At 42.8% G+C, this 22184-nt stretch overlaps 1 protein-coding gene across 10 annotated transcripts in view; it reads left to right on the forward strand.

Moving 5' to 3' along the window:
• FOXP1 (forkhead box P1) overlaps positions 1–22184 on the forward strand; it is a 164291-nt gene that overhangs the window by 1348 nt on the left and 140759 nt on the right. The gene's annotated exons all lie outside the window — the stretch shown is intronic.

A 22184-nucleotide genomic window follows, 5' to 3' on the forward strand; every position in this document is an offset into this window, starting at 1 on the left:
CCTCATTCTTCGCCAGGGGCACATTCTGATTCGTAGTGCAAAGACAACAGGGGTTACAGCTTTGATTAACATAGGACAGTAGAAGAGGAGTGGAGCAGTAAAATATGTTCAACACAAAGGTCTTGTCTTAAAAAGGCTTCGTATCAAAATGAGTTAATTACTCTGCGTTTTCCATAGGAGCGCTATGGAATTTTCCAAGGCTGCTTTGTGCAGAGAGAAGCAGAGGGGGGTCGTGCAAACACGTGCACACCGTAGGCCCCTTGCTCCTCCGCTCCCACCACCAGTGAACTGCTCACCCTCCCTTGTGCCAGGGCTCCTCCGCAGCCATCCAGAGGGCTCCTGCCGCCTCAGATAACGCCATCATCTTGCGTGTCATGGGTTGGGTCATTCAGCAGCCGCCCGTTCGGTCAATTAAGGAGTGGCACCAATTCGTTCCTCCGCGGGACCTCCAGCCCTCCCCCAGACGGTGCCCGGCACAGACACAAGTGCTGCCAGGCCCCGTGGGAGCAGGGCGGCGGGGTTGGGGGGCAGGATTGCCAGGCTCAGGATTGCTTTCACACGGCTCAGATTTTAGCTTATAGTTTATTTATCCTCTGCCATTACAATAAATGCGGTCGGGGAGCTTGCTTTTCTCCAAGTTCTTGAAAGACCTTTATGTTCTGTGTTTGAATTCTGCTGTTAATTGGTTTTGATGACTAACTTCTCCATGGAGTTTATCTTTGAAAAGCAAGTTGATTGCAAAGCTTAAAACAGTTACTAAAAAAAAATAAAATAAAATAGAAAGACCTGATAACAACAAAAGGGTAATCAGAACGAGCATAAAAGTATCAATCTTTGTGTTTGGAAAATATTTTTAAGAGCTGAAAAGAAGAAAAACCCGTTGTTTTCAGACAGCTAATGCAAGCATTTACAGATAGACATACAACATGGAGCATAATGTTTAGATGTTTCTCTGTATACAACATATGCTCTCAGGTCACTTAACAGAATGCGTTCTACAAAACGCTTCTTCAATACAAATGAATGAGTTCTGAATTAAACAGCTATTTCTTAAGAGCATTTCATTCAAGTCTTTTCTTTTTGCCACCTGGCACTTGTTTTGTCTGAAAAAAAGAAAAAAAAAAATCAGCGGCGGGTAGTTTGAGCTTTGCTGTTGTAGTTAGTTGTCTATTCCTGTGATAAGTGTGGCTGAGCAGTGAAACCTGGACGTACAATGACTTGTGTGAAGCATCTGTGCTGAATTTTGGTTCACATTTTTTGTGGAATTTATGAATTTGTAAGGGCTAATAGCTTTGTTAGCATGGGAGAGGAAAACAGAAATCCTTCAGGTTTTTTAGGAAGTTTTAGTGGGTTTACAAACTTGTAAATATTTTACCGTGGAAAAATATGGAGCAGCACAGATGTTCATGTGTTTGAAGGAACTGTGTACGGTGTGAGCACTCTCGTAGTAAGTGCAGGCAGGATTCATAGGACAAGTTTTGTGCTTCCCATGTCATCTTAGGGTGATTCTGCCACGCAAGGAGACAGAGAGTGATGTGATGCTAAATTATTTTAGCATTAGCAATCTTGTAAAATGTACTGTTAAGCTGGGGGTAGCAAATAGGGGGATGAGGTCTGCTATGTATAATAAAACCAAGTAGTTCTGACTGATGTTTATATTTGTAATGGTGAAGTAAGAAAGCCAAAGCAATGCAAGTGACTTTTCAGGGACGGTACCTCTGTGGAAGAGTTGGATAAAAATGGAGCTACGTACAGGAGAAATCACCCCCAGAACTGAAGGGGAAGGAAGACCCTTTCCCGCAGTATTTTGCAACCTGCTGAGGGCGGGAGAGGTTGCCTTCCCCCTGCTGCTGACTCCACAGGTACCGGTGATCGGCATCTCGTGGGAGTGACTGTCAGGATGAGGTGGAATGGGCAGGGTTTTGATGACCTGCCAGTAAAACCTGGAGTAGGCATGAAGGTTACCCGGATCTTCCTAAAGAGATCAGCAGCAGGCGTTTGGCGTGGGGTCATGCAGCGGGCCTCGGGAGCTTGCTCCCAGAGTGCCCACAGGTAGAACCAAGGGATGGGGCAGAAAACCTGGAAATCGGGTACCCGGAAGAGTCTGGCAACATCTGTGGGCTCTGAAGCATCATGGAAAACGTCTCGGAGGTGCAAAATGAGTGTCAGAGTGACCCACAAGCTGGAAGTCAGGCTGGGCGAGGGCAGCTTGGACAGCAAGTGTGTAATGATGGGGTGACTCTTGCCTACCAAGGAGTAATAAATAAAGACTCATGGGGACAAGCTGCCTTTTAACGTACGTGATCACAGCTTTAGTTGCTTCAGTGGTTTCTGACATCTACTGAAATAGAAGGTTTGATGCTTCAGTCCTAGCCGGTTCTTTTTTTTTTTTTTTTTAGCTTATAAAATAAATATTATTTATTGCGTTTTATTATTATTCTCAGGACTATTCATTAAAGCGTTCTTCACGTTATTAGCAGAGAAACAAAAACATGAATTGAACAAAAGAGAACGGATGCAAAGTTGAATTCCGATATATAGCAGCAAGACACCAAACGCTGTGTTGCGTGGTGGCAGAAATACAAACCTCTCCACATCAATAGCAAGATCCACTTTGATACTGTGACTTCAAGTACTGCCCCATGAGTATAAAACTCAGTATCTTTTGTCTAATCCAGAATGCTTTTGAACTTTCAGAGGTATGACTTTAATAGTAATTTGTTGACAGATTAGCTGCAGAGATTGCAAAGAGTTTATTTTGCAGAACTGGCAGGCTCGTATCAGTGTTCTCTTAAGGAAAAAAAACACACATTGCTGTTTTGCAACGGCTTGCATTTATTGACAAGCTGCGCTGAGCAGGCAGAATCGGAATGTTTGTCTAATGTAAACCTATAGCTTGTCTGATGGAGTGTAGTGTACTTTTAGGTAGTGCGTAGATGGCTTGATAAAAAGGGTTACAAGGTGACTGTGTTTATGACAAACTGGAATAGCAATACAGGCGCAACTGGTACACGGAGAAACAAGGAGGAAGTTTATATAAAGAATCGTAGGGAAGTTTCTTTTCTTCACTGTAAGCTGAACTATACTGTAATTATGAAGTGTCACTTCAAGCTTTCTGAAGAGTTTAGATAAATACTAGTTTTGCCATGTGTCCACAAAGTAAGGAAAGACAGGTTTTTTCCCTTGAAAAAAATTGACAGCTTTATATTGATTTCATTGCATCCTCTTTTGTACTTTTTACACTTCTATTCCACTGAAATGAAAAATGCATTTTTGTTCATGTACAGGAGATAGAAAGTATGTTTGATAGACATTAGAAATTTGGACTGGGTTTGGAGTCTGTGCCCAAGTCAATGGTTTCTTCACAGTCGGTCTCACTGACTGCAGTTGGGGTGTTTGTGGTATCAGTATGAAGATGCCACAGTTGAGCCCTTTGGCAGTAGTTGTTTTGAGAAATGCTGAGATGCAAAGTGTTAAATTGAGGGAAGCGAAATCCAGAGGGAATATGTTGTTTCTTCAGATTTTGTTCGTGTCTGAAGACAAGGAAAATGCACAAGAAATGGGGGTTTGGTGTGTTGTTGAGAGGCTGCTTTAATTGGGCAGATCAAAAAGAAGATTTGACTAGAAAGAACTCTGAATATATCACAGTGTAAATGAAAGTAATGCCCTTTTTTTTTTTTTTTTTTTAATAGTTTGGTGAGTTTCATCGTATTTCAAAAACCCGTGGGGAGAGGTTACAAACTGCATCAGGAGTTTTATGGTCCCATTGATCGTGATGTGGACTTATCTCTTTAGAACAAAACTGCTAAACTAGATCCAAGATAAAGTCTTTGTTTCATATTGACATAACTGGGTTAGACCAAATTTGTTTGTTAGACTTTGAGGGAGCGTCCATGTTGAGTCATTTTGTCCGAAGAGACATAAAGCCTAATTATTAAACTGCTGTTGCTATTGAAAGAGCCATTTGAAAGTATAGATTAAACTCCATGGAGGCTATTGGATTGTGTCTGATTTTGTGTTGTAATACACTGATAATTGATGATTACACCACGGTGAAAAGATCACTGCTTTTGTAGAGCTTGTGCTGTTTCATCAGAGAACGTGAAGAACAACTTTGTGCTACTGATAACTTTGTGTTTTTATCATTCAGACTTTTCCCCCAAGTTCTCCCATCTCCCAACATTGAACGGAAGGTGACATGATGTCTTTTTAGTCATTCAAATCTAATAACTTTTAATCTGAAGGTTAAGTAGTGAGATATAAACTAAGAGATGATAATATCAATTTTATGTTCACTGAAGGGCACAATATACCTCTTTCTAGTAGAGGGAAAATTGTGCGTAAAATGTCTTTTGCTTTTCAATGGAAAAGCTGTGGCTCTGAGAGCTTAGGAATGAGACAGCGCTGGAAAAATTAAATAAGTTTTAACATAGGCTGGCTACCTTGCCTGGATTTTAGAATCAACGATTTTTTTCCTTAATAATTCAATTTTCAGATCCCTTGTCAATGAACCATGCTGAGAACATTCATGCAGCATCCTCTATCCTCCCTGTTACTAATGCCTCTGTTATAACTACTTATTGACATCAACAGGCCTTAAATTTTCTCTAACTGTTGAAGGGTAAGGGGAAACTACCACTTTGTTGCACTTGCTGAGGTTATTGGTTTTTTCTTTGCCTTGGTTTTGTTTTATTTTGTTTCTAAGGTGTTTGATAAATAACTGCATAAATCTGAGTCCTCAAAGCACCTTGACATTGGCACCCAGAGCCCTGCAGTTGTGTGTGCGGATACAAGCGTGTACATGCAGAAGCTGGGTCATTAGACATGTAATCACCTGGATTATGTGCACATCCAAATCCAGAAGTCCTCTTTAGGCTATGGATGTCTATTTCTGTATTTATTTTTTTTTTTTTTTTTTTTACAATAGCTGCTTTTACTTCTTCGGGTAAATTAGGATCGTGCAGTAATCGCTCGGGTTTATGTGGGCCCTTTGAAGAGCTGTAACTTCTGAAATATGTTTGCTGCTTTGTTTTTCAGCCTCACATCTCATGTGAAAATTCAGCAGGGGTATGTTTGTTCCCAGCTGTTTTTGTAGGTGTGCGCTCTCCCCTTCTATTTGCTTATGCTTACTCATAAGCAATAAAGTTACACATTCAGGAGTGCTGTTTGGGGAAACTCCGCAAAGGAATGCTTTAAAGCTGTTATCCAGCACATGTATACACTGCTAAACACATTCAGTAGGCATCAGATAGAAATTAAAAGTCTTTTTCAAGTGATTGATGTTACTCAAATTATTAGAGACTGTTCCTCCTCCACTGATCTTCAGGCTTTAAGGGTTATCTAATGAGCAGTGCAGCCAAACCTGGAATATAGCAAACTTAAAATGGCAGTGAGCCTGTGAAGGTGTAAAGCAGTCTTTAATTCACATGGAACTGTTCCTGGTCGTGGCTTTTAACATTGCAAGATGCTGAAGCATGTGCCTAAATATAAGTGCGTGACTAGTCTTATTAAGGTCACTGGTACGTCTCATGCCTGTAAAATTAGGAATGTGCTTAAGTACCTTGCTGAATTAAGGCTTAAGTAATTTCACACTAATAAGAAGTTGCAGGGATTGCTGATATTTTAGAAGTAATTTAGCTTTGTTTGGAAACGTGCTGCACGTAGGGAGATTGTTTGGCAGAGCCTTAGGAGCAGCAGCAGAATTGCAGTGGTTTTCACTAGCACAGCCATTGATTTCGGTGGAGTTTTGTCTGACTTAAATACATTTAAATGAGAGCAGAATCAAATGCCCATGGTTTCCTGTGTTATGTTCTTTCTCCTGTGGAGCTCCATTGGATATCACAGCAAGCGAGAAGAATATCAACAGTACTGTTGTATTTTATGACAGTAATGTTGTAAATAAAGATTGGGATGTGAAGTTAAAAATGCAAAAGTCATGAATACTCTTCGTGAGTTGATTTAACTGTACAGCACCCCAGCAATTAAAAAAAATTAACAGAAGGTATTTTTTGGAGGCTTAGTGTAAACAATGACATTATATAATGACAGTTTTGTAGGATGAGTGTTGCTTGTTTTGTTGCTGCGTTCTGTGTTTTGTTAACCGTGCTCCCTATGTTTTCAAAACATAAACTGTATTTGCAACCTGTTTTAAATGGTGCAAATATATCTCTTTTTTCCCTTGTAAAAGCTAGATAGTCTGTGGAGTGTCTGTAAAGTCAGTGTCATGTCTCAGATGTTTCTGAAGCCTGGGGCAAGTGCCAGCTTTATTACAAGGTGGGCTTTTCAATTTATTTTTAATCATATTTCTTCTTTTTCTTTTAAGGGCTTTTCTTTTTCTTTTTTTTTTTTCTTTTTTTTTTCTTTTTTTTTTTTTTTCCCAGGCTGCTGAAAGCAAGGCTGGTAAAGTGAAGGTTGCAGAGAGTTAGGCTATTTAATCTATCTGGCAACGCGTTGCAAAACTCATCAGTGCAGTTTTCCCTTTCACCCCCAGCCCTCACAGAACTGCGTGTTCCCAGGCAAACCGAGGCAAAGGATGCAAGAAACGGATATAATTCCTTGTGTTCTGTGTGCTGACCTAATCCTGATTCTCATTTAGTGACCATAAGGATTGAGGACTGGGCTTCTTACAGACCGAAACATCGCTGGGCTTGCGGGCACGCAGAAGGCGGTTGCATGCCTGGAGATGGGTCATTTTTGCTTGGTAGAGCACTGTATTTCCGACTTTGGGTGCCCTCTTTTGATCAAGCTTCAAGGCTGAACTAATTCTTCTGTGTGTATTTGGGGCCTTCTTGCCTTCTTATATGAAATAAGCAAGTTATTGCAAGGATTTTGTTCTTTTTTATGCTTTTTGAGGCGTCGTTATTGAGGGACACAACACAAATGTTTCAAGTTTGGAAATGCAGAGCAAGGTCACCGTTTGCCTCCAGAATCTGAACTAATCAGGATTTTATTTCAGATGAAACCTCTGGGGCTGATACTTAAACACAACTTTTAACTGGCATTACGCAATTTGCTGTGGGTTGCTTAGCCAAATATTTGTGTATGTGCCTTTTTTTTTAAAAAAAAAAAAAAAAAAAAGAAAAGACTTGCCAAAGTTCAGGTGGGATTTCAGGCTTTAACAAACTCTACCTGGAAATTAAGTGCAGGAAAGGAGGGGGTAAGAAATCTTGTCTACTTGAATTAGAGTGATCACAAGCAAAAGGAATGTGGTTGCTGTTGACGTGCTCAAATCAAGTTTTCCTTGAATTTTCCTTGTTATTATCACGTATACCGAAAAACCTCTGCCAGGAAAGAACTGCAACACTACTGAAATGTTGTAAGACCACTGACTGTCTGACATTTGTGCTTTTTTCTCCTTTTTCCAGTAATCAGTGAGATACGTACTAAAATAGGGATAGGGTCCCTAGCTGTGGATAAGGGCTGTGTGGGCAGAGGGTGGATCTTCCCTAGTACCTTCTGGCATCCTTAATCAGCAGCAGACCCACAACTTTGGGGGTTTTGGCTTCTCTCTGACATACAAAGCTAGGGCATTTGTATTTTTAAACCATCATTGTTTCGTGTTTTTGTTTCCACATAATTAAGTGATTCACTGAAGGAGAAAGGTCAGACAGGCACAGGGAAGGAGAAATGGAACTTGTTATGAAGCAGTGAGGCCTAGCATCTTGCAGGAAAAATTAGAAATAAAATGGGGTATAATTCTCCTCATGCATGGGAAAGCATTTGCAGCGCTCAGATCCTCAAAGTCCAGTCTCAGCAGTCTCTGGGAGACGTTTTCTGGCCTCTGCTTAAATGAGAAACTTGATCTAAAGATGAGCTCTGGTTTTGGGAGAGTGGCTGTGGTTTATCTTTACTTTGTTGTATTGCATTGCATACTTGCTCCTATGCTATGTCAATCCTCCTCTTCAAGCTCCGAGGCAGACAGAGAGGTGTGTAGGGAAAGCGACTGCTCTGGATTTTGTTGGAAGGTCTACAACATTTTTTATGAAGAGCCTGATTGAGCCACTGCTCTGTCTGTCATTATTAATTTCATCCTCGGTTATAGGTTAAGCGCAGTATTTTTATTTGGTAGGTTGTGTGCCATGGTGCAGTAAAAAATTCCCGCTGGGAGCGTGCGTTGCACTTGGTGTGTACACGCAGAGCGGGTCGGTGTGGGTGAAGGCATCAGATCTGCTGAGCGTGCGTGCATGGGAGCTCTGGTTCTCGTGCAGGGGTGCTCTGTGGCTGGGAGAAACCATGCGGGCTACAGCCTGGAGAAGCTGGCCGTGACACTCGCTCGTAGCTGTAGATGAAGTAAGTGCTTTCTGTAAGGTCACTGGGAGGGTTCGTTACAGATAAACCTCCGTAATCCTTATTTTACTGTCTGTTCATGTCTTCAGAGTTCTTCTCTCTGAATAGGTGTGCTGATTTCTTCACGGCTGTCATCCCAGACATGGTGTTTGGGTAGCAGAAGCGTTGTTTTGTTCAGGGAAAACGGTCTACTTCACCGCTTTTCCACAGCTGTAACGCTGTATTGCAGATCTGAACGGAAAACCCTCCAAGTCAATAAACAACAAAAAGCAGACTTATCTTTTATAGTGTTCTTGAAACAAACGTAAGGTTATAACACTAAAGCGGGTTTTATTAAATCTAGGCATGAATCCGTATTGAAGAAATAATCCACTGCTCCTTTTCAGCTTCTTGTCTTTTTAATTACCGCTGGCAATGGGATTGTTAGCTTTTAAGATACGGTAAATACGAGCCTGTTAATATTATTGCACGTAATACTCAACGAGGTACAGGGAATGCTGGAAACTGTAGATATTTTATGGAGGAGCTAAAAGCGGGCCGTTTTCTGTTCGACAAGTCTTCCTTTACGACTGCCGGAGTGAAGCCCGTGATGGCAGCTTTTTCCCCAGGTCCCCAGAGCAGCTGTCCCTGGAGCAGCCATCCCAGCGGGCAGCGTGGGACCCTTTGTCCTTTAGTCCTGTCTGACAGGGTGAGTTTGAGCCCCTTTTCACAACACAGCAAGCGTTTGGAGTTTTTTAAAAATAGTTCCAACTCCTTCTTTTCCTCGAGAAATGAGTCACCGATTCCTCCGATTAATGCTTTTTGAAGTGTTTTACTCTTGGTTCCAGTCTCTTAACTTGGGCAAGGACTGGATTATAAGGGTTTAGCAGTGATTAGCTCTGTTTACAACATTTTTTTTTGCTCTGAAAGGTAGGGTGTTTGCTTTGCCGAGGGGTTTTATTTTGCAGAGTTTCTGTTGACCACCTGCTTTTTTTCCTAATTGGTTACAAGGACAATTCCTAGGCGTGATAAATAAAAGATACGGTCTTCCAAGGCTGTGTCATAGGGACTGTATGTCAAAGATTCATAAACTGTGAGAAAAAATACGTGCCTTTCCCTGGGGGCAGGGAAGCGCCTGCCGTGTTCACGTTTTGGGATCCGTCCAAGGTCACCGAAAGCTTGTGGCAGTACCTTCTGTAGTGCTGGGTGATGGCCTCGCTGGGCACTGCGGCCACGGGCCCAGGGCACTCCACCAGCCCAGGTTTGTTGTGAACGCCTCTCTAGTCTTAGTGGATTTTGGAAAAACTAACTTCTTTTTTCCAATCTTCCCATGCAGACCAAAGGCAGGAGTAGAGGGTGTCTTTGACACTCCTGAGTCTGCCTGATACGTGTCTCGCCAGTCTATTGATGGAGGTTTCACTTCAGCCCGGGCAGGGTCTTCTAGTGCTTAGCTTTCTTTTAGGAAGCTTCTTCCCAATGCCTGCCCAAAATGCTTATCCTTCAAGTACAGCCTCTTCTCTCTTGTGGTGTCTCTAACAGGTGGAAAGCAGAATGTCTCCTTTTCCTTTGCAGCATCCTTTTTCATATATGAATGCCGTTCCCATGTCTGTACCCTCCATCTTCTCAGAACTTAAGCAATCTTAGCTCCGCCCTTGTACATCCTATTTTCCAGAGCCGTGGTCATTCTGGTCACTGTCCTCTGGACTCTCTCCAGTCAGTTTGTGTTCATCTTGAACTGCAGTGCTCCAATGACATCATCTTCCAGCTGAAGTCTTGCTGGAGCAAGTGGAGACAAGGAATTTCCCAGTGTATAACTTGCAGGCAGTGCTTCTGTTTATGCATCTGACTGTGGTACATGTCGTTTTTGCAACAGCATGACGCTGTTGACTCATACTCAACTTGTGATCTGCTGTAATCTTCAGGCTTTTTTTTTCTGCCAAAGAAATGCTCCATAATTGCTGTATCTACAAAGTTTGGGTATTCCAGCTGAATTGTAGCATCTTATAATTTATCCTTAATAAATGCCATCCTATTTTTACAGACAATTTCTCCCGTTTCTCCTCCAGCATTGTTGCAGTCACTCCCAATGTAATATCATCCCCAGATTTCCTAAGCTGTCTGTTCCTTGATCAGTGTTTTTCTTAAAACAAAGATTCTGCAGCACGTTTGCTAACTTCTTCCATTCTGAGAGTGACCCATGGATACATACACCCGATAGACAGTAATTTTGTTAAGATGATGTTTTCCTAGCTTGCTTATGAAAATGTCCTTTGAGATACTATCAGAAGTCTTTACAGTCAAAATACAGCTCCTGTTTTTCCTCTGTTCAAAGACCTACGAACGGATGATACATGTTTTCCCTTTGATTTTAAAAAAAATCACCTGCATCTTGGACAGACCTGTCATCTGCACTTGGTGTTCAAAACAGTGTAGACATAGCCCTGTCACCTTCAGCGGGCAGGGCAGAGCAGCGGGAAGAGCAGCCAGGTAGCACCTGGCTTGTTCCAGCCCCGTTACAACCATTGCACCAGTTAACCAAGCTTGTGAAAACTGAGGTTGTCGGAATCTTATTGACTACATAACTCACCTGAGGCAAACCTCAGACAGCTGCAGGTAAGATGCATTCACAGGGGCAAAAGTAGCACTCACAAAAAACCCCGAAATGCCAAATCTCAAGTGAACTGTTTTTCATAGTGGAAGCTCAAACTAGGTTTGCATAAAAAGAACACCCTAGGAGGGATGCGCCTGGTGACCCCTGGCAGTAACCCGTCCCAATTTCATCTTGTGTATCCCATTTCACCTATTGGTTCTTCCAGAAACACAATCTTAGCCCAGGGAAGTCTCTTTTCTGTTGTTTTCAGGCCAGAATCTGGTCTCAGAAGCTGCTATCTTTACCACACATCATGTCCCTCCATCTCCAGTCTTGTATCAGATTGTCCTTGGAGCAAAAGATGAGCAAATGAGTGTGTCTTCCAGTTTAATTGCACATGTCAATGATAAATCTTTTGAGAAGACTCAGGCCACATGTTTCAGAGTAGGCTGCATCTCAGTGTGCATCCTGATCCCTGTCCTTCATCAGTCTCTAGAACCTGAAGGACAAACCAGAAAGTTTAAGGAAGGGCATAGGGAGGGGATGGGAGGGTAAAACCCCATTTCGTGTTTAATGCACAGAGTCCATCCAGAAACCCCCAATAATCACTGCTGTAGCTGTGCCTCTGTCATTTGGAGGCCACTGTTCCCGTCTTTGCCAAGTCTCTGTCGTCCGCAAGACAAGACATCTGCAGTACATTTGTTGAAAGCAGGGAGATGACAAGCATTGAAACAGATGTTGGAAAACAGAGCAGCAAAAGGCCTGTGCTAAGTGAAGAGCCCATAGGGTGTGAGCTGTTTGATGGCTGATTACAGTGTGAGCCGACTGTTCGTTCAGAGCAGGCTTGAACCCAGGAGATCCCTCTCGCTTTGCCAACATGTGGTGCTCCCTTTGTCACCGTACCTTTTCAGGTGTACCTGGGGAAAACACAGGGAACGGGATCGTCATTCAAAACCCCTCAGATGAGTAACACTCTTGCTTATCCAGGCTGAATTGATTCCTAGTTACGAGTTGAACCATTGGAAAGCATCAAGAGCGTGTCTCGGCATCCAACAGCCAGTATCACTCATTAGTTTGAATGAAAAGGCTGTATGCAGGCTTTATCAAAGCTACAGAGAGTTTTATCATGATCAACATAAAACAATATTCTGTCTGAAACCTCTGCACCATATTGCCATATAAAAAGCAGCTAATGTCTAGTGATCCTTGGTATATGAAGCAATTCAGGTTTATCACAAGCTGACATATTATGCTTTGACAGCAAAGAATCCCTTTCGTACCTGATCTCGTGTTTCCTAAGACCAGCTTTTCACCTTCTCTGATCTTGTCTTTAGGAGCTGATCCCCTCGTGATGGGGAGATACAGCTATTGTTAAATGAACTCATGAAACCTGGGAGTATTTACTTGTTAGTAATCTTGGGTGAGATACAAACTTGCCGAGTAAGGGAGACGGACTGGGGCTCGGTTTGTTCAGTCCTGTGGACAGGAGGTGGGTGGAAAACTGGCCCCTACCAGAGTAAAAAATACTCCTTTATACTCTCCTCTGTGGTGGGCAGGGACAGACCTCCCGGAGCAACAGACATCCAGTGGGTAGGACCGTGGTGTCTGAACAAAGCCACCGGAGCTTTTTGGGAAATCTCTGGCATGCTGTCCTCGGAGGCAACGCTGCAGCTACCAGTTAAAGCATTGATTATCTTTTTTTTTTTTTTGACTTCTTTTTTCTCTCTGGCCCCTTGAAATCTCGCTATTCAGGATCAGCGGAAGAAAGGCTGACCACTTGCTGGTGATGCCGCTGAGGTCCCTTAAGGCCAGAGACACCCAGGCCAAAATGAAGCCAAGGACTGTGCCGGAGAAAGTACTCGGACACGCTGGGAATACGCCCCAGGACGCTCTGCACAGGCATTTGTTTTGATTTGTGCTCCAAGCATCTGGTTTGGTACTTGCTGTATTTCTACCAGTGATTGACCCCGTGCAGGCGGCTGAGGTGGTGACCGCGTTGCAGTCGTGTCTCGTTTGCACGCCAACGCTACGGGGACACTAGGGATCCTGAATGCCAGGGACGCAAGGGCTGCCCCTTTCCCCAGGGTTATGGCGTGGTCAGGCCCCACACTTGGTGCTTTCCCAGAGCAGGAGGAGCTCCTGTGCCTGGGGGCACCCTAGGATGGCACTGGTGGAGGGATCAGCAGCGTTCCCTTCGCGCTCACGTGGGGTTGCCGATGCTCCTCGTGCATCCGGAGATGGCACCACCCACTGCTACCTTACCTAAGGGAAAGGAGAGTGGGGTTCTCCAGGCTGTTGGAGCAGCCTGCAGGTGTGCTATCTGCTAATGAAAGATTGTTCAGCACGATCACACTTCCATCTTACCCTGGTAGAGGGGAGGAAGGGCTATGTACCTCTTCCTCTATTCCATTTTTCTCCATCTGTTTGTTTTCTTTGTGATGTTACGGACAGGCAGTAGGTGACAGCCTTGGAAATCATTACTAGATTGCCCCGGTCTTTGCAGGGACTTGAACCATTTGCCAAAAGCACTTTAGGAAAGGACTGGCTCCCATATGTCCGAGTGAAAATCACTGGGCTGTGCTTGAACCTCCGTATATCACTATTGTTTATCAAAAAGGATGAAAGGAAGAAAGATCCAGGACACCTGGAGGGATGAAGGGAAGGAGAGCTCCTCTGTGCCTGCCCTGCAGATTCCTTACCTGACCAACCCATACTCGGCCACAGATGTACCGCAAATCTTGCTGCCCAGCCAGAAGAGCCGAGGGGATTCCCTTCTGCCCCAAAATGAAGGCAGGGAGCTGTGCAGAGGGATTTTATTTTTCCCTGCGCAGTGCATCCTGTCCAGCCTTTTCCACTCCCTCTCCAGAGGAGCTTTGGTCTTCAGGCCTCTGTGTTCCCATCATCTTGAAACAACACAGATGTCATGCAAGAGTTAATGTCTGCCGAGACTTTGAGCTGAACGTAGATGTGAAGGGAAGCTAGGTGCATAAGAATGCTTTGGGTCCTCTAAAATGGGTGTTCCCCAAAATAATGAGGAATTTATTAGGTGTAAAATATCTATTATTATTGATTTAGAATAACAGATTTGTGCACCTGTTCCCGAAGCTGGCTGTGACTTCCAGGTTGTCGTGCAGTGCTTGTTTTGGGCTCAGCCTGGTTTGGCTTTGCTCAGATTTCCCCAGAACCTGTTTTTTTCTTGCAGGGGCACATCTGGACAGTTGGTGCACGAGACCCAAGTCCACTGTGCCCCTGCCTGGAGGTGGCCCAGGGGGACTCCCCACCGGGGCAGGGCCAGGACAAAGCTCTCTATGCACATCCTTGGTGTGTGGTTCTCTGGGTGCCCGCCGCCCCTCAGGGCTTCAGACGCCTTTCTGTTTCCTAAACTGCCGCAGTTTAGGCAGCACGTGTGGATTAAGACACCAGACCTCAGTAATCTCCGTTTCCAAATGAAACTGTCTCTGCTGCAGAACTTCTGTAGCCCTGCTGCAGCTCTCGGTGAAGCCAGCTTGAAGGCAGAGGGAAGGCCGAGAGGTTTGGCCACTGAAAGTGCAGATTGTCTTTGCTCACCTCTTCCTTCAGGTGAAGCAGCGGGAGAAACATTTCTAAGTCTCTGATGTAGTTACGTTTGTGGAGAAGAGTTTTCTGACCAGGTACAAGCAGATGCAGTTGAAATAGGTCAGCGCTGCTGTGCATGCGAAAAGTGTGTATTCCAGGCCTTAAAAGGAAAAATGTGATGAGATCGTTACGCTGGAAAATATTAATAAATAATTGATCAATAGGAGAAAAGGACACTCTCTGTAAATAGTGTAATTAATAGCTCTGTTTTCAGTAGCATACATGCAAAAGAAGCCGGGGATGCAATTAGTGTGTCAGGGGCCTGAAGGACATCTGCAGATAAGGGTTAAACAGTCTATTGAAGCTGAACTCATGAACCTGGTTAAACTGCCGGACTTGTTTGTTTCAATAAAACTTTTGTCTCTGCTGTGTGCATATTTTATAGCATTCTACAAGAAACACTTAAAGTCAGGTTTTTAATATAATGTTGGTAGCAAAGTATGAAGGACAGAGGAGGTAACAGAGAAGGCAACTTGCTAATGCAAAAGCAGTGTACTGAAAGTCACTTTTATTTCTTATTTATAATCTACATGCACACTCTGGATAATAGATGACAACGCTCATTCAGTACTTTAACTTCAAAGCAGAGAGAAGGCATGGATGACAGAGCTGGGAGCTGGAACACAAAGGTACTAACAACAAGAGGAAAAATGCCTGTTTACTGGATTGCATTTGTTAGCACGCTGTCTTCAGATATTGTTCCCCCAGGAATAGTGAGAATATGTGCTGCACGAACAATGATTTAACATCTGAAAATGGTACTTAAAGAGTTTTCTGTCTGGTAGTAATGTGATGAAGGCTTCTGAATGGAACCTGGGGACTTCATTTCTTCTATTTATCTATATGTCTCTCTGGTTTTAGTCAGCGGTAATTGCATATTTAACCCCTTAAATAGGTTTAACCCTCTCAGCACCAACTTTTTTTAAATTTTATTTTTGGTCTCATGTCTGCTTTTGTTAGACTACAGCTGTGCCGCTCGCATTCCTTGCCAAAAAATCAGAAAGACAAAAGGGATTTTGGAGAAGTTGTGGCCAGGGGAGTGCATCGAGAATAATACCAAGCTCCACCTCTCTTTCTCCCTTTTCCTCTTCTTCCTTTTTTGAGGCAAGCAGTAGATAATAGCATCCAAGGAAAGTGTTTTAATGGGATTCAGTGCAGCTGGGAGCCTTATAGCAGAGAATAAGAGGGAGAGAGAGCTGTAATGAGGGGGGAAGTTGCAGATAGAGCAGTAAATCAACAGTACAAATTTGCTGCTTACTTCAGCACTCTACTTCTTTGCATCTTTCTCAATTAGCACTTGTTCTGGGGGGCTTGCTTAATAGCTTATGTGAAACAAATATTAACATAAATTGTTTAATTATATCAAAATCTTGAATTCCTCCAAGACGTAAAATTGTTTTTAGCTAGGAATACATCTGCAGTAAAACATCATCTAGTTAAAGTAAACGAGCTCTAAGGAAAGTCATAAGATTGTAGCTGAGCTACTTTTACAGTTTATTTTCATGGTATTTAAATTATGATACCAGTGGGTATTTTTAATTAGTGCCTCTTTAAAGTGTGCACTTGTCTACATAAGCCATTTTGGCAAATTTGACTCATTCATACAGTGGTTGCTGTAAAAGAGGCCAGCACAGCCTGCAGGAATTGGAATTAAAAGTTTCTGCAAGCTGTTGTCGACATGACCACATCTCATTAACTTAAAAAATGGAGATTATTTGCCTGAAAGCTTGATTTGACTAACAGTAATCAAATATTAGGCTCGGAGGAGAAGGAGGAGGAAAAACAGCTTCGCTGTTGTGATCTATATCCTTAAGTGTTGTGTGGTTCACTTTAAGTAGCTATGTCATATTTCTGCTTTGACAAACATAACAGGGCAAGAAATAATAAGGCTTTGTGAATAATCCAGGGTTAGTTTTATTTCCAGTCTGACGTATTATTTACCAAGTTTACGAAGGGTAAATATAATTTCTCTGCTGATTCTCACATTAAGAAAAATTAATTATCTTGAATAGTTTCAAAGTTTGAATACTGGGAATTGCTTATATCTCATGATTATCTTTAGCAACTGTTAAATAGGCATGACCCTTAAATTTGTATCCTAGAATCATTTAACTGTTTAAAAAAAATATGATGATGTAGGTTGCGAAATATGGCATAAAATAAACCAAAATGGAGAAGTGCCTTTCTAATCTTGTGAAGTCTTTAAATAGCTTGTTAAATGAAATAGCCGAGAAAAAAAAAAAAGTACTTGTCTTTTGTGTGACAAATCAAGAGATGGGAGTGTGAAATTCAAAAATGTTTGTGCTTGGGAGAGTGGTAGGGTCAAAATTCGGCACAGTGTGGTTGTGTGTTTCCTTGTTCAGCAAAGGACAATGTCATACCTAGATGGAAGCTGTGGCACGCGTTATTTAAAAAAAAAAAAAAAAAGGTGCAGTTAAACAAAAGAAGATAAAGTCTTGTGCCTTTTTATGTCTTTGAACTGAGAACATGTGCTGCATTTTACTAAAGGAACATGAGCCTTGAATGTAAGTAACTGGTTTTTGCATTAGGTACTCCCTGGAGGTAGCAGAAAAATATCATGTCCCTGCATGAAATGCGAATGTGAAATCTACCAGAAAGAAATATTTATGACCATTTTATGCTTGATTAGACTTGGATGACATCTGTTAGAAGACAGGGACTGGACAAAGAGAGAGACGCTCGGGGGCAAATGTTAACAGAGTTGTTTAGATGATGCTGGGGCAGGAGCGTCCATTTACTGCCAGGCAAAACATAGGAATTGTGTTAGCGAGAGTGCAGCTGACAGGAATTCGCTGTGATGGAGACACTGTAAACTGACGGGCTGAAATAGTAAAATGCAGCTGTTGATATTCGCCGCGCTGCCACGATTTATGGGCAGGTATCGCCGCTAAACACAGATACTGTAACTTCCAGGGAGCAGATGCATTAACAAAGTTATATAAATGTGAGTCAGCTATAAAAAAGCGACATCTTCACTTTTTAAAGTTGTTATTCCGCCCGGCTGCACAGAGAGTTGGAAGGACTTTCCAAAAAAAAAAAAAAAAAAAAAAGAAAAGAAAAAGAAAAGCTGGATTTTCTTTTTTTTTTTTTTTTAAGTCCCTGCAGAACATACTGCTCTGAAGCAATCAACCTGATTGTTTACTTTCCCCTCCTCGCTTTATCGCGGTGCTTTTCCCCATGCCGGCTCGCATCATGCTCTTTTCTGAATGAAACAAGTTCCTTGGGTGCCTCTGCCTTTGCAGGGGGGGGGCAGGAGGGACGGGCAGCCCTGCCTGCACCCTGCCTGCGCCCGGGTGGTGGGCAGCCGGCCCTCCCCGCCACCGAGGCAGCCCTCTCCTCGGATGTAAATCTTTAACTCCAAAGTTTGACAATTAATCAATTGTTAGCCTTTGTGTGTTTTTCATGTTAAACTGTTGTTTACCAGCTCTGCAGAAGCGGGTTTTATGGCTGGAGGTACAAACACTCCCTTCGCTCTGGGTCTTTTCCCAGCTTTCTTTTCCTGTAAATTTTCTCTGTCTGGAATGCTTATGGGAAATGTTATTTTGTTTTTGTTTGCAACAGCTCTGTTGTTTTGATTTTGTCTGAGTGGTATGGAAAACAGTACGTCACTTGGAGTGGGTGTTTTGTCTATTGGCCATTTGGCTATTGCACATATATTTCTCATACTTACTACATGATGACAAGGGAACCCAAATGGCATAATTTTCCAGTTGAATTTTGCTTTCCAGTTTAATAATAGTGAAAGGAAAACAAAGTTAATAGATTTAGCAGTTTTGATACTGCTCACATGCTGATAGATGCCTTTGGATTTTTTTTCCTGTGGTTAAGGGTCTATTTAGACAAAGGTCAGATTAATGCATATATCAGTTTCTATAATAAACTGCGTAAGGATTATGTTACACATTTTGCATACAGTTGTGAAAAACTGTAATTTAAGTACTCAAGCCCATAAAAGGGTAACAAACAACTTAAATATCATCAATATGACTAGTCTAGGGTACTTTTTACCCTGATTTTTTTAGGCAGTCCATAACAGAAGAAGTAGCAGCAGATACCTTTTAATTGAAAAATGATCTGAAATAAATTTTGCACTTGAAAAGAGAACACAGCATTCTCCATATAACTGTTTAGCTGGAGAGATTTGAGTGCAAGATATAGGGATTCTTGCATAGTATTTACTGTGTTGGGGAGAGAATATCGAAAGACCACAGAATGCAGCTTTAAGACCAGATAATTTTTATGTATAGTACAGAAATATAAAATGGAAAGTATGATTAATTTTTCAATTTCTCTCTGCAGATATCTAATAATTGTGCCCATGGACTGCCAAAGGCTCCCATTAAAGATTTAAAATGCAAAGAAAGGTAGAATCAAAAAGATGGTACTTTGGATTAAATAATGTAAAAAAAAAACTGTAGGGCAATAGCAAAGTGAAAAGCTATTGGCAAAATAAAAACGTGGTGTCAACTCTCCTTGAGACAGACTTAAATATTTACGCATTCATGTGCATCTTTTTCTAGCTGGGGTTTAAAAAAAAAAATTAAATGTTGCTTAAGCCAGCTGTGATTTTAAAATGTACTTTTGGGCTTTCAGGTTTTGATATGCTCGATCACAACAGAGTAGTGAAAAATGCAGTATGTGGTCCTGTGTTATAAAAATCTGCGTAAATACAGCGGCAAGGGTAGTAAATGTTGTTGTCCAGCATTTAAGGATACGTTGGCAAACTCCGTGGCGTAATGTTTCTTTCTTTAAGTACGAACAGATACAGGGTGGCCAGAAAGCATTTTGCAACAGCTACTCGGGAATGTGCTATTTTTCTTAGCCTCAGAAAAAGGGATGCTGCAGCCATAGTATATAGAGGCTGTCAGAAAGGTCCAGCTGGACTTTTCCTCCCTTTTCTGTACTGTCTTTATCACTTTGCTCAGTTCCACATAATAACATCTTCATCTGAGATTGCTGTGGCACAGGGGAACTGCATTTGTTGATCAAATTTGGCTGGATAACACTGTGATCTCGTATCCTGAAGTGCGGAGATGTGCCTGGAATACGTAAGCGTAAAGCTGGCCCCTTGATTGATTGATTCTGCCTGTCACAGAACAAGATAACTGGATCAGTAAATACCCTGTGCACTTCAACTTCATCTATACAATCAAAAGTGAGGGCATCATGGGGCTGAAAAACACCGAGGCATGATGGGAATATCTACATTTCAGAGTGATAGCCAGGAACTTGGAAAAAGCAAGGAAGAAAAGAAAAATTTTTGTGTTGTTTTTTTTTTCCCTGTATGTTTGTACACGAACAGCAGTGAAAAGCACATTAATTTCTGTGTGTTTGCAGTGTGTCTGTCTCTCCGTGGATTTATCTCAGCTTCACGTCAGTGTAACACTGCTGCTGTTGCCGGTGGTGCTAAGCCAGCATAAGGCAGGAGTAAAACAGATGAATTAGACTCCGGATATTTCAGGGAAACCATGTTATTTGGGGTCTCTTGTACGAAGGTGGCATTTTATCAGATAAACCATAATTAAGTTATGCAACTAGCTGAGGCAATTTGCTGCTTTGGCAACTTTTAGAACTGTTCTGTGGAACACCCTGAATTCGTACTGCAGGATCCAGCTTCATTCTGGGAATTTAAATTGAATCTTAAATGAGAATTAACAGTGGAGGCGACAAAAAAAAAAAAAAAAAAAAAAAAAGACTAAAGATGACAGGTGGCAACATTTAAATTAAAAGGCCACAGTTTTATCCAGAAAACGGAATATGAGCGAAGCAGGCAGGTTTCTCAGAGTTTTGCTGTGTTTTTCGAGGGGCGCTTTCAGGGTAGAAAATGACTGGCAGGGCACGATTTTAACAAATTCTGAAGATCGGTGCTTGTCTTCGAGAAAAGTCTGTGTGTCTGCATGTCAAGTATTGCTGATAAAACTAGTTCATCCATCTCTAGCCTACCACGTCGTTTCTCCTTCCCTGCCGCTCCCGCATTGCGCCGTGGTTTGTCTGAACAAGACGAGATGGCAGAGCGAGGAGGAGATGCCTGCCAGGGCTCTAGCAGTGGCGAGATGTGGTTACCTGCCCTGTCTCCTTCTCAGGGTGATGTTTGCCAGGACGAGGTGTTGAAGTCATAATGAGCATTTGCCGGGCAAAGGCTGTGTGGTCCTGTAGCCGAGCATCTCACCTCCACAAAAGGGAACCGCTGTGTAACAGGGTGAGGCCACACCAGCACTGAAGCAGATCCTTAGGCTTGGGGCTGCAGGATTAGGCAACGCTAGGAACAATTTATTACAGTGCTTTTGCTTTTAACTGTTTCTACAATTTATGGTGAGAATTACGTGTAGTATTTAATCTGGCACTTCTATTTAGTGCTTTGTTTGCCTAAGAAACAGATTAGCACGACTTTCTGTAAAGCACCTAGAGGATTCCTTCAGGCACCTCAGAAGGTGTGGGGAGCTGGAGAGGGCAGGAGCCCTTTTGTGGTAACTGAAGACCTGCGCGCTCAGAGGAGTGTGCTCGGGCCGTGCCATGCTATTGCATAAACCAAAAATGCTTAGGCAGAAAATGCTGCCTGTTTACTTGGAAAGTTTATGGATTCTTCTGCCTCTAGGACCATTTATATCTGGCTGTGGTTTCAGTATATGTATTGCTCGCAAGTACCATATTGAAAGGATAAAATGGTTGACTGTGAGCTCTCTATAGACTATAATTGTGTCTCTGGACTTTCTGAAATCCTGTATATTGGGGAAGGTTGCAAACTGCATGGTAGCGTCCTTTTCATCTGCGTCCTTTCCTTATCTACACGGTGACAAGAGCTGACTGCTCGTCACTGAACGGCATACGGAGTTTGCAGTCCTGTGGGTGTAGCTTTCAGAGCTTGGTTGAAGTACCATTACTTTATGTTACTGGCATGGTTTGCTGACTGTTTTGGATAAACGATTTAAGGAAAAGTTGACAAATGGTATGAATGGCCTTTTCCCACATGGACTTGTACCTCATTTTCCAAGATTTCCTCAGGATAATTTGCATTTTTTAATCTAGCACCTACCTTTTCATGGAGAGGGTGCTCTTTTCTTTTGGAGTCAGCATGACTCGGTAGGCATGGGAAAGTGTGTGGTGGCTGTGCATCAAAATCGCTTTCTTACCAGACCGTGTGCGTGGCGGGCTTCGTTTGCGGAGAGGGTTTGAGGTTGTCTCCTAAGGGTTACAGGGCTTGACCTTTCTTGTTCTGGTGGATTCCAGCTTTGAACAATTCCTTTCTAAGAATTAATTAGCCACAGTTGAGTTATAGTAGTCACATGTCTGTGAGGCTGCACAGCTACAGTGCTTTTTGATGAGATGCCCAGAGACACTGGGCACAGTTTTGTCAGCCACCATGGCTACCCCAGCGGGAGCTGGAGGGTGCTGGTGGCAGCCGGTACCCGGTGTGCTCAGAGCCGTTGGGACACTCGCCATCTGCACAGAAACAGGCCTCAGGATAGGTATCAATGCCCTTGGGCCACCATCTCAAGAGAGCCCTGTGTGGAGCTTCTAACATCGTATCTGCCTGCGAGGGAGCTGCTGGAGAGGCGGCCAGGGCTGGGTGACGGGCGCTCCCTGCGTGAGCTGACGTTCAGCAGCACAGCGAGTGCTCGCCAGATGAACCGAGGTGCCGGAGGGCCTGCGCTCCCGATGAAGTGGTGAGCAGGAGCCGAAAGCTGGAAGGGAA

The sequence above is a fragment of the Leptosomus discolor genome, chromosome 9 (genome assembly GCF_034619465.1).
Source record: "Leptosomus discolor isolate bLepDis1 chromosome 9, bLepDis1.hap2, whole genome shotgun sequence".
Taxonomy (NCBI): Eukaryota; Metazoa; Chordata; class Aves; order Leptosomiformes; family Leptosomidae; genus Leptosomus; species Leptosomus discolor.